This window comes from Apium graveolens, chromosome 2 (genome assembly GCF_009905375.1).
Source record: "Apium graveolens cultivar Ventura chromosome 2, ASM990537v1, whole genome shotgun sequence".
Taxonomy (NCBI): Eukaryota; Viridiplantae; Streptophyta; class Magnoliopsida; order Apiales; family Apiaceae; genus Apium; species Apium graveolens.
Window position 1 is genome coordinate 318,071,016 of NC_133648.1, and position 15,103 is coordinate 318,086,118.

Sequence of the window (15,103 nt, forward strand, 5' to 3'; positions counted from 1 at the left end):
CCGGAGGAATAAGCATTAATGGTCCGAATGAACCTAACGAAGCTTTCATATGGGAGGCTGAAGATTAGTTTCATATAATTACTATAGTAGTGTGTATTTTGTGCTTTATTTTGTTTGAACTATGTAGTGTGTTATGTTTTTATTAAATAAATTATGTTTCTTAATTATATACATAATGTATTTTGAATATATATGCATTGCTGACTGTGGTACAACTCATACGATTCTACAGAATCGAAAATATTTTACCTAAATAACCCAAACCAAAGCTCAAGTCAGAACGATTTCCGGTGTATCTAATATAATCGAAGGTTTTGGAAAAGGTAGTTTCGTCATACCTAATGGTACCCACATACACATTCCAAATGCATTATTTTTCATAAGTCTACTAGAAATCTTCTTAGTTTTAAAGATATATGACTCAACAATTTTCACATCGAAACTACCTCTGAGGCTGATAGAGAATATATTTTTATTACTTTCGCTAATCCTAGTAAAAAGAAAATCTTAGAAAAGTTTTACTCACTTTCCTCGGGATTGTATATGATGAAAATTAGAACTATTGAGTCACACAATGTCATTGCTTCCAAACTCACAGATCCAAAATCTTTTACACTTTGGCATGAAAGATTAGGTCATCCTGGCGTCTCTATGATGCGTCGTATTATAGAAAATGTTAGATATGAATACAACACATGGAGGGTGAATGTGTTTTGGCTTAAATATTTACTTTTTGATCGACTTTGGGTTTAGCAGTTGGTTGTTATCAAAGATTTTGTAGAATAGATGTTAAACATAAATAACAATGCAAATATATAAAAAAAAGATCTTCAAAACTCACTTAATTTTATATTAAAAATCAAGCAGTGTTTTGCTATAAAATCTCTAAGTTATTGGTTTAGAACTTAGCTTCTTTCTTGAGAGAGAATACAAGAAATTTGATCTCAAATGTTACAACTGACTAAGGACCACTGTTAACTTTATAACTCTGGTTAACTGCTGGTTTACACAGTGGATAATAAACATGTTATTAGCTTTTTTAAACTGTCACTTGTCATTTCTATTTATAGAAAAGCAAATCTTCCATTTTTGGCTTAGCATATCTTTAGCATCCCGTGTTCACTTTAATCTTCCTTTGTCAGTTAATCTTTACCATTAATCTTGCACATCTCTCAAGCTACTTTTTGTAGAATTGTCAATCCAGCTGTGTGAATTGTTTGTTGATTTGCAACCTTGGATATTGAACTGTTCTACAATTCTGTACTTAGAGAAATTTATTTACTTCGAGATCTCCAATTAAGCTGTAGAGAACTCGACATCTGGATAGGCATGTTGGCTTGTCGATATCTCTGAAACTTCATTGTTGACTTGACTTATCGACAACTCTGAGTTCTCTAGTGAATTTTGGTTTATCGATAACTCATAGTTCTCTAATGGACTTTGGTTTATCGATAACTCAGAGTTCTCTAATGAATGTATACTTGTCGATATCTCTGAGTTCTCGAATGGGTATCTGACTTATCGATATCTCCGAGTTCTCGAATGGGTATCTGACTTATCGATATCTCCGAGTTCTCGAATGAGTATCTGACTTATCGATATCTCCAATAGCATTTCCCGAGTTCTCGATAGACAATTCCTGAGTTCTCAATAGGTCTTTATGAGTTCTCGAATGACTTCTCTATAACAGTAATTCTGTGACTTGTAGAGATCTTGACTTAGAATGTTTTTCACCAAACAGAATTATTCAACTCCAAGCTTCTTCATAATTCTTCTGAGGCAAGACCTTCTTGATCTTCTTCCAGATAGAATTCTTAGGATTGACACTGTTTAGGTAAAAATGCTCCAGTCTGCTCCATTTACATTTTACAGACATTAAGTGTTACAAGTATAAATTACAGATTAAGGTTACGATACAACTAATCTTAGGGTTGTCAATATGACTTAGTCTTGTTATGATACAGGCATGTCTTGCACAACAATCTCCCCCAATTTGTGAGAAGACTGCTTATCAGAAATTCATGCCTGTTAACAAGACTAACCCCAAGTTAAAGAATGAAAATAGAAAAATACAAAAGCTGATACAACACTTGTACATTAAACATTTTACAGTTTTCAATAATTAAGTAAAGACTGAGCTTTCTGATCCTTTCTCAATTATGTTCTTAATCTGTACAAGTATTTCTAATTCTTCTAGGATGGGGTGTCAGTTAGAGCCTCCATTAGTTTCAGCAAATCTGGCTTAGAATAACTAGCTAACATCCCTATATTGTATCTTGACAAAGAACCAGCTTTTACATTCAGAAATTTTCCATCCTTTGATATTCTACTCTTGCCTGCTACCTTCAATTCTTCTGATCTTCTAATATACTCATCAATGTCATGCTCATACTTTCTCCTCTTTTCAGCTAGCAAAGCTCTATGCTCATCTCTCATCTCCTCTCTTTTAACCACAAACACTGCCAATACTGTTCTCCATGCCTTAGTGGCTGAATCTTTACCATTCATCAAGCTTATCACCCTTTTCAATTCAACAATTGAGAGAGAATCCATAAGTCTATTTCCAAGCTGTTCAAAGGACCCATCACTGTAGTAGATTATAACTTCTTTAATGTTAACAACCCAAACTCTGACAATTCTTTCACCTAGCTGTTGGAAGTAGTCTTCATCTGAATCTACAACATTTTGAGGTTGGAAATCATCTTGATCATATCTGTTCCAGATGGCCTTTTCACCAAATCCATGATCATTGAGAAATTCAGCTATCAGTTGTCTTCTTCTTTTTCTTCTGAGTCTTCTCTTGACCTTGGCTTCTTTTGGACCTATTCCAACTGTTTTGAAGTGTGTTTTATGGGGTGGCTTGAATGAAGGTACAGTTTTGAGTCTTTTCAGAGAAGTATGGTTGTGAGTGATTTGAGTTTTGATGAGAGAGTTTACAGTGAGCTTGTAGAAATATTTAGACTTAGAGGTTTGAGGTTGAACAGTTTTTGATGAGGTTGAATGTGAAGGTTTAGCAATTGGTATTTGGATATTTAGGGTTTGGAGGGGTTGTGAGGTATCATTCTTTTGTCTTTGTCTCCTTCCACCCCTCATTTGAGTCTCATATCCACTTTTCTTCTCCTTCTCTTTCTCACTATCACTTTTCCACCAATTGCCTTGCTAGATTGACCTGAGTTTGAGCCAGAAGGGTTTTGACCATCTTTCTTCTGCTCATCATCACCCAAGTCATCTGTGTTGATTTGAGTTTTAGGAAAATTGGCTTCAGGGTTATCAATGTATCTCCTCAGAATCTTGATCATAGCTTCATCTTCACTAGTCTTCAATTTCTTACTTTTCAGCCCAGACTCAAGGACCATTATCAGTCTTCTGTTGGCCATGACACAGTTTTTAGGTACTTGGAAATGTTTCAGTTGCTTGGTTGTAGAGCAGATATAGTGCACCCCTTTGCTTGGATGTAGATAGGCTTCTGGGAATGCAACTTCTTGAGCCTTCTTCAACTCTGCTAGTAGCATTTTCTCTTCATTGGTGATTATCCTGACCTTGTTAATCAAAATATCCACCTCAGATGCTCTTCTAGAAATTAGATAATTGAAATTGACTTGCATACATCTATCTACACCAGAATCATTAAGATTGATCACTATCCTTTTCTCCAAAAAATGGTCCTTGACTGGGATCTGCAGCACCCTGATGTAATTGATAGTCTTTTCCAAGGTCTTTTTGTAAGTGAAGAAGTTATTGTTAAGAGAGTTCCTTAGTCCAGTGAGCAAATTATCAAACTCTTGTGTCATTTCTAGACCTTGGGCAGCCATAAATAGCCTCTCTTCTTCTAGACCTTGTACTTGACTTTTGAGTTTTGATTGTGCTAGCCTTGCATCTATCTCCCCCTTAGTCTTGGTGACAGGCATGAGTGGGGGAGTAGGAATCTCAGGTCTTACATCTTCAGGCAATGCTGGCATTGGTATGTTGAGTTTTCCCATAATGGCTCCCAAAACAACTGTATTCTGCATTTGTAAATGCTTATGGGACTCCACTAGGGCCTGAATATCATGTTGTTGACTCTCAACCAATGTGGTTAGAGCTCTGACTTGTGAAGATAAGTCTGAGTTGGAAGCTTGAAGTGAAGAAATTTGATCTTGAAGATCTTTTATTTGAGGAGTAGAGGTTTTGGTTGAGAAGGACCCAAAGTGTTCATCAACAGCTTTTCTGACACCCTCCATGAGAAGAAATGAAGGCTCATACCTAGCAGTATGCATTTGATTTAGCTTGACCCTGGTATCATTTGAATTTGTGATATGAGCTTGAACTTGATCAAACATGGCCTTGAAAGAACTCTTCATATTTTACACTTCCTTCTCTATGGAGGCCAGATTCATCCTTGACATTTGCTCAGTGAAAAATTGGAATTTATCCTTGATGTCCTTTTGAGAAGGCACAATGTCATCCATCTTTTCCTTGATCAGCTTCCTGATTTTATCTTCATGTCCAGTCAATTTTACTTCAAGGGCCTTTCCAAAGAGATGGAAAGCCTTGAGTTGAGCTTTTTGCACATCCATGATGGCATCATAGACTTTAGGAGGAGTGAGAGATTTAGCATTGCTTCCCATGATAGTTATGTACTCCCTCCTAAATATAGCCAAAACTTCATCCATTTCTGCCACATGGTCATCAGACAATCAGACATTTACATTGCCATCCTCTTTAGCCTCATCTACTATCTTCTCCTTCTATTGTTCAACCTCTTCATTGAAGCATAGCAGTATAGCTTGATAGTCCTGGTTCCCCATGTCTGAAGTGAGCAATTGCTGAGAGAGATTGGCCAAGCCTGAGATTTGATCTACCAACATGTCATCAACTGTAGAAGGCTGAGCTTCTATATCTTGTAATCATTGAGCCATGACATGTGGTTGGCTGGATTGAGATGTGGATGACTGTTGAGAAATGTCCAGATTACCACCTGTAACTGAAGCCACAGTTTGACTCACAGATAAATCTGTGGTTTTGACAGTTTGTTGTTCACCACATGTAGTGGGAACCTCCGTTGGAATTGGAGAGGATTTGACTGAGTTACTGTCATGTACACCAGCCTCAAACCTTTGTGCACCTTGCAGAGCACTGTCACATAAATGTGATGAACTTGCCTCTCCCATAACAGGGTCATTGGCAATTGTACTCCTAGCTTCAACTGGTAAGGCAATTTCAGCTAGGGTTTTGAGGGGAGTTTTCCCTTCTAGAGGAACCTCCAATTGAATTAGAGAGGATTTAGATAGCTCTCCCTCAAAAGTACTACCCTCAAACCTATTCATCTGTGAAGATGATTGTACACATGAAGGTGCAAGAGTGACCATGGGGTCTTCAGTAAAAACTGATAAAACCCCCATGTTTGTGATGGTGTCATCAAGGTCTACCCCAGCTAGTAGCCTCTCACCATCTAGATGTTGGTTTTGGGTGGTGAGCACAGTTTCATGAACCATGCCACTTGAGTCTTGATTCACTTGAGAATCAGATTCAAGTGCTCTATATGGTGAAGAAATTTTAGAGATTAGAGAAGTTTGCTCAGTTGTGAGTGTTGGCAGCTCCCCCTGAATGGATGAGGGAGCTTCAAATGATGTGCCCTCACTGTGTGTGTCATCCTTATTTCTTCTACCATACACTCTAGGTGCAGGTTGTGCTGACTCAGTACATGATGCATTGGGGTGAATGCTCTTTTCAATAGATACACCCTGTTGAGAGAATGCATCTAGTAACTGTTTACTCCCCATTTGTTCAACTGTGCCCTTTTGGGAGGACACAGAGGTGTTTTGAGTGGTTAACTCAGGTAACTTACTCTTCTTTGGTCTCTTGACCAAGGGTGACTGTGGTTCAGTTTGAATTGTTTCACTCTCATTTACAACAGCAAGGGTTGGTTCCTTTCTCTTCTTTTTACTCATTTCAGTCTTTTGAGAGACTAAAGTGGTTGGTTTGCTAACATCTAGTGGTTTAGAAGAAGGGGATGCAGTCTTTGAAGGTCCTTGTTGGTGTGTCTGTGTTTGTTCTTCCACAGGCTCAGGAACCATAAATGAACTAGCAAATTTAGGAGCCCTCATGTCTGGCATAGGGTAAGGATAAGTCCTGAATCTCTCCAACATAAATTGAGTGATTCTAAGACTTACACTCACCTTATTCTTTGAAGTAAGTGAGCCAAATATTATTTTGGACACTTGCTTACAATTGCCAATTCTACTACTATCAATACCAGCTAACAAATGTATGTCATTTACTTTATGAGCTAAAGTAGACATAATAAACCTTGGCAAAAAGATTTCTTTACCTCTATTCTTTAAAGGCATAGTAAGCCTGGTAGCCAGCTCCTCTAGAATTAGAGCCCCAACATTCAGATACATGTTGTGAGCTATTGAGAACACCAGCTTCTACACCACACTTGAGATGTTGTCAAAGCCAGTTTTTCTGCAAGTGAAAGCCCTCACTACATAATCAAACACAAAGGACCATTCCTTCATAAGGTTTGTCATGTTCAGGCTTGCCAAGTTGATTGAGCCACTGTAGTTGATGAAGTCCATGAATTCACTCAGCTCATCTGCAGTTGGCATCTCTCCATAGTTCTCAGTTGGCAATCCCAGGGATGTATTCACATCAGCAGCTGAAAACTCAATTTCTTGGCCTCCAATTGTGCATGTGACCACCATAGAAGTGACATTCTCTAGAACAACTGTCCTACTGCAATATAGGATTCAGAAAGAAACTTCACAAACCCCTTGAAACTATCAGGGGCTTGGTTAGCATCAAGAAAAGCAATAAAGTTAGTTCTCTTCTCTGGAATGATAGCTCTAACACTGTTTTGTGCCATTTTAGTGTTTAGAAGTAGTGGGTAAGAAAAAAGTTTTGAGAAAGAAGCAAAAACGAGAGAGAAATCGCCTTTTTTCTGAAAGCTAGGTCACTTGAGATCTCGAAAAAGTGTAAGTACAGTGTATGTATCGAGAAGTCTGGGTATTTATAGAAAAAGTAGATGACTTGTCGAGAACTCAAAAATAGACATTTGGGGTTGTCTATCGAGAAGTCATTTAGAGATGTGAAGTACATATCGAGAAGTCATTTTAGATTACTCTTATAGAGAACTCAAAAACGACTTATCGAAATGTCAGATAAATGCCCAGTTTGTCCAAAAAGGACTGAAATAATTCTAATTTATTTGAATTGAATCAAATTGCAATCAGAATAAATTTTCCAAAAGTATTTGTCTAAAATAATTCATTGAATTAAATTATTTTAGTTCTGAGTTATTGATAAGTCTCAAAATATCCTTGTCGAGAACTCTGTGAATTAACACTATTAGAGAACTCTACATGGTCTTATCGATAAGTCATAATAGAGCTTATCGAGAAGTCATTCGAGAAGTCTATAAATAGACTTATCGAGGACTCACTCGAGAACTCTAAAATGACTTGTCGATAAGTCATTTTGACTTATCGAGAACTCGGTTCTCTATACCTTTGGGTACTGTTATTCTGCCTTGTGTTAATTTTACACATTTAAGATGTAAATTAACAGCTAAGCAATTTACTTAGAATTTGAAATATTCTAAGTTAATTTTTGAGTTTTTAAGAAAAATAAATATACAGAGATTCTGAAATATTTATAATTCATATTTCAGTTAATTTCCAATTAAATCAAACTAGGTTGATTTATTAGAAATTAATCTGCTGCAACACATTAGCTGAGTTCTTGCCTTAGGATGAAAAATTGAGCATTCCAATGTCACTCATAGGTCTAGTGAAGGTTGCTTCATCCAAAGGTTTAGTAAAAATGTCAGCTAATTATTTCTCTGTTGGAACAAAAATGAGCTCAATGGTACCATTTGCAGCATGTTCCCTGATAAAATGGTACCTAAAATCAATGTGCTTTGTTCAAGAATGATTAACTGGATTAGCTACTATAGATATGGCACTAGTATTGTCACACATAATAGGAATTTTGTGTAACACTAGACCATAGTCCATTAGCTGATTTCTAATCCAAAGCACCTGAGCACAACATCTTCCAGCATCTATATATTCAGCTTCAGTTGTGGAAGTTGACACAGATTGTTGTTTCTTACTATACCAGGATACAAGTCTTTGACCAAGAAATTGACAGCTTCCACTAGTACTTTTCCTATCAACCCTGCATCCAGCAAAATCTGCATCTGTGTATCCAACAGCTTCAAAACCAGTTCCCTTAGGATACCATAATCCCAAGTTTGGAGTTCCCTTTAAGTATCTGAAAATCCTTTTCACAGCCATCAAATGTGATTCATTTGGATTGTCTTGAAATCTAGCACATAGACAAGTAGCAAACATGATGTCTGGTCTACTAGCAGTCAAATAAAGCAATGATCCAATCATCCCTCTGTAACTTGAAATATCCACACTCTTGCCTTTCTTGTCTTCATCCAACTTGGTTGCAGTAGACATTGGTGTAGATGCAGGTGAGCTATCCATCATACCAAATTTCTTCAATAAGTCATTCACATATTTGGTTTGGCTGATGAAAATACCATCACTTCTTTGACTAACTTGAAGGCCAATGAAGTAACTCAATTCTCCCATCATGCTCATTTCATACTCACTCTGCATTAGCCTAGAGAATCTTTGACAAAGCTTTTCATTTATAGATCCAAAGATGATATCATCCACATAGATTTGAACTAGGATCATATCTTCACCATGCTTCTTGTAGAAGAGAGTCTTATCAATAGTACCTCTGGTAAAACCATGTTTGAGTAGAAATTCTGACAGTGTGTCATACCAAGCTCTAGGTGCCTGTTTCAAACCATATAGAGCCTTGAGTAATTTGTAAACAAATTTAGGAAATTCTGGATCTTCAAAGCCAGGTGGTTGTTGCACATAAACTTCTTCTTCTAGTTCACCATTATGAAAAGCACTCTTAACAACCATTTGATACACCTTGAAATTTGAGTGTGCAGCAAATGCCAGAAAAATTCTTATTGCTTCTAGTCTTGCAACAGGAGCAAAAGTCTCATCATAGTCAATTCCTTCTTCTTGTGAGTAGCCTTTAGCAACCAGCCTTGCTTTGTTTCTAGTAACAATTCCATTTTCATCCATTTTGTTCATGTACACCCACTTAGTTCCAATTATGCTTCTGTTCTTTGGTGTAGGGACTAATTTCCACACTTTGTTTCTCTCGGACCGATTCAGCTCCTCCTGCATAGCACATATCCAATCAGGATCCAATAGGGCTTCTTCAGTTTTCTTGAGCTCTACTTGAGATAGAAAGCATGCATGTAGGCATTCATTAGCAGTTGCACTTCTAGTTCTCACACCAGCTGAGGGATCACCAATAATAGCTTCTATTGTATGACTCTTATCCCACTTTCTAGTGTGAGTCTGTTGACTAGTGCCTTCATCATTTTCTTCAGTATTACCATGACTGTCATTTCCATTCTCTCCTTCTCCCCCTGAGTTTGTGCCATCAAATTCAGGTGTCTGAAGAGAGCTTTCACTCCCATGATTTTGTTCAGAGATCTCTTCATTTGTCATTTGTTGTGCCACAACTTCATCTTCTTCATCAGAATCACTATCAATGGTTAGATTCTCAAATGCAAGGGCTTCAGCATCATTTACATCAAGGCATTCCAAGCCTGGACACTTGTCATCATCAAAAGTCACATCTATGATTTCCATAATTTTCTTTTGATCAATCACATAAACTTTGTAGGCTGTTCTTTCCAATGAATATCCCAGAAAAATTGCTTCAAAAACTTTAGAGTCAAATTTTCCCACATATTCAGAGTTGTCTTTTAGAATATAACACTTGCTTCCAAACACATGTAGATGCTTCACTGTAGGCTTTCTATTAGACATGATTGAGTAAGGTGATTTGCCATGAGCTTTGTTGATAAGATATCTATTTTGAGTGTAACATGCAGTATTAACAGCCTCTTCCCAAAAACTAGTTGGCAACTGAGCATCTTGTAGCAAGGTTCTAGCAGCTTCAACCAATTTCTATTTTTCCTCTTAACTACTCAATTCTGTTGAGGTGTTCTAGCTGCTGAAAATTCTTAAACAATGCCTTTGCTTTTGCAGAATTTACTTAATGTTGAGTTTCTGAATTCTGTTCCATTATCACTCCTCAATCTTTTCACACTAACTTTTCCTTCAGCTTGTTTCTCAATTTTCTTGATGTGCTCAATTATAATGGTTGGAGTTTCATCTTTAGAGTACATGAACTCAACTTAAGTGTATCTTGAAAAATCATCAACCATGACAAGGGCATATTTGTTCCTTGAAATGGACAAGACATTTACTGGCCCAAACAAGTCCATGCGAATAAGTTGCAGAGGTGCACTTATAGAATTCACAGATTTTGACTTGTGACTTGATCTTTTCATTTTTCCTTTTTGACAAGCTTCACAAACTTCCAGTTGAGCAAATTCCAGACTGGGCATGTCTCTCACAAGCTCCTTCTTGACTAAGGTGTTGATTGCTTTGAAATTCAAGTGAGATAGCTTCTTATGCCACAATTTGTTTTGCTCTTCTGATGCCTTGGTGTAGAAATGACACACTTCATCCTTATTTGTTGAGTCTAAGTCTACAACAAACAAGCTTCCCTTTCTTACTCATTTAAGAGCAATTTCACCAGTCTTTTTGCTAATAAAATCACAATCTTCTTTGTTGAAAACAACTTGAAAACCTCTGTCTGTAAATTGACTAACACTTAGAAGATTTACTTCTAATCCAGCAACTAGTGCTACATCTTCAATGACAACATTTCCAGAAACAATCTTGCCATATCCCATTGTGAATCCTTTGTTGTTGTCTCCAAAGGTCACCAAAGGGCCATCCATCTCCTTAAATTGTGATAGCAGGGCCTTATCACCTGTCATATGCCTAGAACATCCACTATCAATGATCCATATGACCTTCTTTCCTTTGTCCTGCACACAATGAGGATTAAGTGTGTTTAGCTACCCAAGCCGTGTTGGGCACTTTCTTCTTGTTAACTGATTTTGCAAAAGTAGAATGAGAATTTTCAGATAAAATAGAATTCATAGACTGTTGAGCATTTTCCCTTTTAGATATAGAACCAACTTTTGATTCTATTAGATCAATTCTCAATTTGTGGCAACTCTTCATCACTTTCATGTTGCAAGGAATGCAGTCAAACTTGTCACATAATGAATAGGGATCATTAGCCTTAGCTTCATTGTACTTGCATACTCCTTCAGTTGGATTGCTAACAATCTTTTTACAAATATGAGTTAGGTGATTCATTGATCCATAATTCTCACACCTCTTTCTAGGAGCATCTGCAACATAAGCAAAATTATTGCTTTTGTTTATCCCAATCTTTCCATTTCTATTCTTCTTTTTCTTTTTGACCTCTTCAGCTTTAATCTCCTTCACAGGCTCCTTAGTTTCTTGACTGGCTTTTAGTGTTTCAACAGAGATGGAAGACTGAGTTGTCTCATCATTTTTCTTTTCCTTGTCCTCATCAGCTATCTCCTGTTTGATGATAAACTCTTCTTCACTGAAGTTTACCTCACATGCCTTGGACAAAGGTGATTCAACTTTCTTCAAAATAATTGGGACATTCTCAGTTTCAGTTGATTTTCCTTTGTCATTGACAGACTTTTTTTTGTTGTTCAAACCCTCATAATCAAGACCAATGACAATGTTTGCACATGGCTTGTTCTTTTTATGATATTGGCCAATCAACTCAGAAACATTTTTGAAGGATTTCAGCTTCACTTCATTCTTCTCCAGCCTTTCTCTCAATACTGCTTCAATTTCACTTGCACACTTTAATTTGTTCTTTAAGTATGCAATTTCTTGCTTAGCAGCATCAAGCTCAACCAGCAACAATTCATTCTCTTGTTTTTCACTCTCAAGTTTTTCATTGATCTTTTTCAATCTGCTAACTTCCTCATTTGCAGCAACCATGCTTGTATGAATGTGGAACATTTCTGTGCTCATTTTTTCAACAGTTTCCTTATATTGACTCACATTTAAATCAATTGTGATAAGAGTTGGTACCTGTGATTTAGATGATGAAGAATCTCCTTGCTCCAAGGCCATGAGTGCATAGTTTCCAACTTCTTCATCTTCATCATTATTTGAATCATCCCAGCTTTTACCCTCAGCAATATAAGCTTTCCCTTGTTGCTTCTTTAGAAGAGCATCATACTTTGCTTCCAATTCAAGATAGGCTTTGTCTTTCTTTGCCTTCTTGGGTTTCCTACATTCTGTAGCAAAATAGCCCAACTCATCACAGTTAAAGCACCTTATGTTTGATTTGTCAACAGATCTAGTTTTGTAGCCAGTTTTGCTATCAGGAATGTACTTCCCTTTTCCTTTCCAGTTGTTGTCTTTGTTGAAGGACTGTCCTTTGCTTTTGAAAAATCTTGGTTTCTTCACTCTAATGTTATAGAATTTTCTAGCCAAGTAAGCCATTGATTTGTCTAGCTCATCAAGCTCATCAAGAGTGTAGAACTCATCTTCTTCATCCAATTCCAGTATGACTTGCTCTTTAGTGTCATTGACTCTTTTCTCACTTGTAGAAATTACTGGAGTTTGGGATCTTTGCTCATCATTAGAGGTATGGCCATCATTCACAATCAGTGCACTTGAACCATCCATTACATATCCTTGACCAGCCCTTAATGATTTCTTTTAAATCATTTCAAGTTAATAAGTTTTCAGAACCCCATAGAGCACTTCCAGTGTGATTCTACTCAAATCCCTTCCTTCTCTGATTGCAGAGATCTTTTGTTCCAAATGATCAGGGAGAGTAAGCAAGAACTTCAAATTCACTTCTTCAACATCATCAAATTTATCATGAAGCTGCAAGTCATTTATCAACTTATTAAACCTTTCAAACAAATCAGTAATACATTCCTTTGGTTTAGCCATAAAACCCTCATACTGAGAGATCAATATCCTTCCTTGATTTGACCTAACCTCCTCAGTTCCTTCATAGAGTATCTCAATCTTTTTCCAGATCTGTTTAGCAGTGTCACAGTTGACAATGTTATTATACATTATTTTGTCAAGTGACTCAATTAGTTACAGTTGCAAAGCACTGTCTAGGGAAACTTTCTCTCTTTCAGGTTCAGTATACTCAGAAGGATCCTTGTGAGCATAATGAGCTGGAATAACCATGTCTCCATCTGTGGTTTCCTCAACTCTAACCATAGGAGTGAAGGGCCCATTCTTGAGGATCTGAATGTAAAGGTGATTGGCCATTCTTATAAACAACAACATTTTCTTTTTCCATAAAGTGTAGTTGGCCTTATCAAAGGAAGGAATCTTGATACTACCGATTTTCTGTATATTCATTTTTCCAAGATCTAATCTGTTTACTTTCAGATTTTGCTCTGATACCACTTGTTAGATATTAATACAACACAAAGGGGGGGTGAATGTGTTTTGGCTTAAATGTTTACTTTTTGATCGACTTTGGGTTTAGAAGTTGGTTGTTATCAAAGATGTTGTAGAATAGATGTTAAACATAAATAACAATGCAAATATATAAAACAAAGATCTTCAAAACTCACTTAATTTTATATTAAAAATCAAGCAGTGTTTTGCTACAAAATCTCTAAGTTCTTGGTTTAGAACTTAGCTTCTTTCTTGAGAGAGAATACAAGAAATTTGATCTCAAATGTTACAACTGACTAAGGACCAGTGTTAACTTTATAACTCCGGTTAACTGCTGGTTTACACAGTGGATAATAAACATGATATTAGTTTTTCTAAACTGTCACTTGTCATTTCTATTTATTAAAAAGCAATTCTTCCATTTCTGGCTTAGCATATCTTTAGCATCTCGTGTTCACTTTAATCTTCCTTTGTCATTTAATCTTTACCATTAATCTTGCACATCTCTCAAGCTGCTTTTTGTAGACTTCTCAATCCAGCTGTGTGAATTGTTTGTTGATTTGCAACCTTGGATATTGAACTGTTCTGCAATTTTGTACTTAGAGAAATTTCTTTACTTCGAGATTTCCAATTAAGTTGTAGAGAACTCGACATCGCGATAGGCATGTTGGCTTGTCGATATCTCTGAAACTTCATTGTTGACTTGACTTATCGACAACTCTGAGTTCTCTAGTGAATTTTGGTTTATCGATAACTCATAGTTCTCTAATGAACTTTGGCTTATTGATAACTCAGAGTTCTCTAATGAATGTATACTTGTCGATATCTCTGAGTTCTCGAATGGGTATCTGACTTATCGATATCTCCGAGTTCTCGAATGGGTATCTGACTTATCGATATCTCCGAGTTCTCGAATGGGTATCTGACTTATCGATATCTCCAATAGCATTTCCTGAGTTCTCGATAGACAATTCCTGATTTCTCGATAGGTCTTTCTGAGTTCTCGAATGACTTCTCTATAACACTAATTATGTGACTTGTAGAGATCTTGACTTAGAATGTTTTTCACCAAACAGAATTATTCAACTCCAAGCTTCTTCATAATTTTTCTGAGGCATGACCTTCTTGATCTTCTTCCAGATATAATTCTTAGGCTTGACACTGTTTAGGAAAAAATGCTCCAGTCTGCTCCATTTACATTTTACAAACATTAAGTGTTACAAGTATAAATTACAGATTAAGGTTACAATACAACTAATCTTAGGGTTGTCAATATGACTTAGTCTTGTTATGATACAGGCATCTCTAGCACAACAGAAAATTCTATTGGTCATCCTCTTGAAGATTTTAAAGTTCTTTCCAATAATGACCTTCCATGTTCAGCATGTTCTTTAGGAAAATTGATTACTCGACCATCTCCTACTAAAGTTCGGCTTGAAATTCCAACTTTTCTAGAAAGGATCCAGGATGATATATGTGGACCTATACACCCATCATCAGGCCCATTTAGGTGCTTCATGGTATTAATTGATGCCTCAACTAGATGGTCTCATGTTTGTCTTCTCTCAACTCGTTATGATACTTTTACAAAATTACTTGCCCAAATAATCAAATTACGAGCTCAATTCCCAGATCATTGCATTAAGTCAATTCGTTTAGATGATGTCGTTGAATTCATATCTGCAACCTTTGTCGACTATTGCATGTCTGTAGGAATCGCAGTTGAA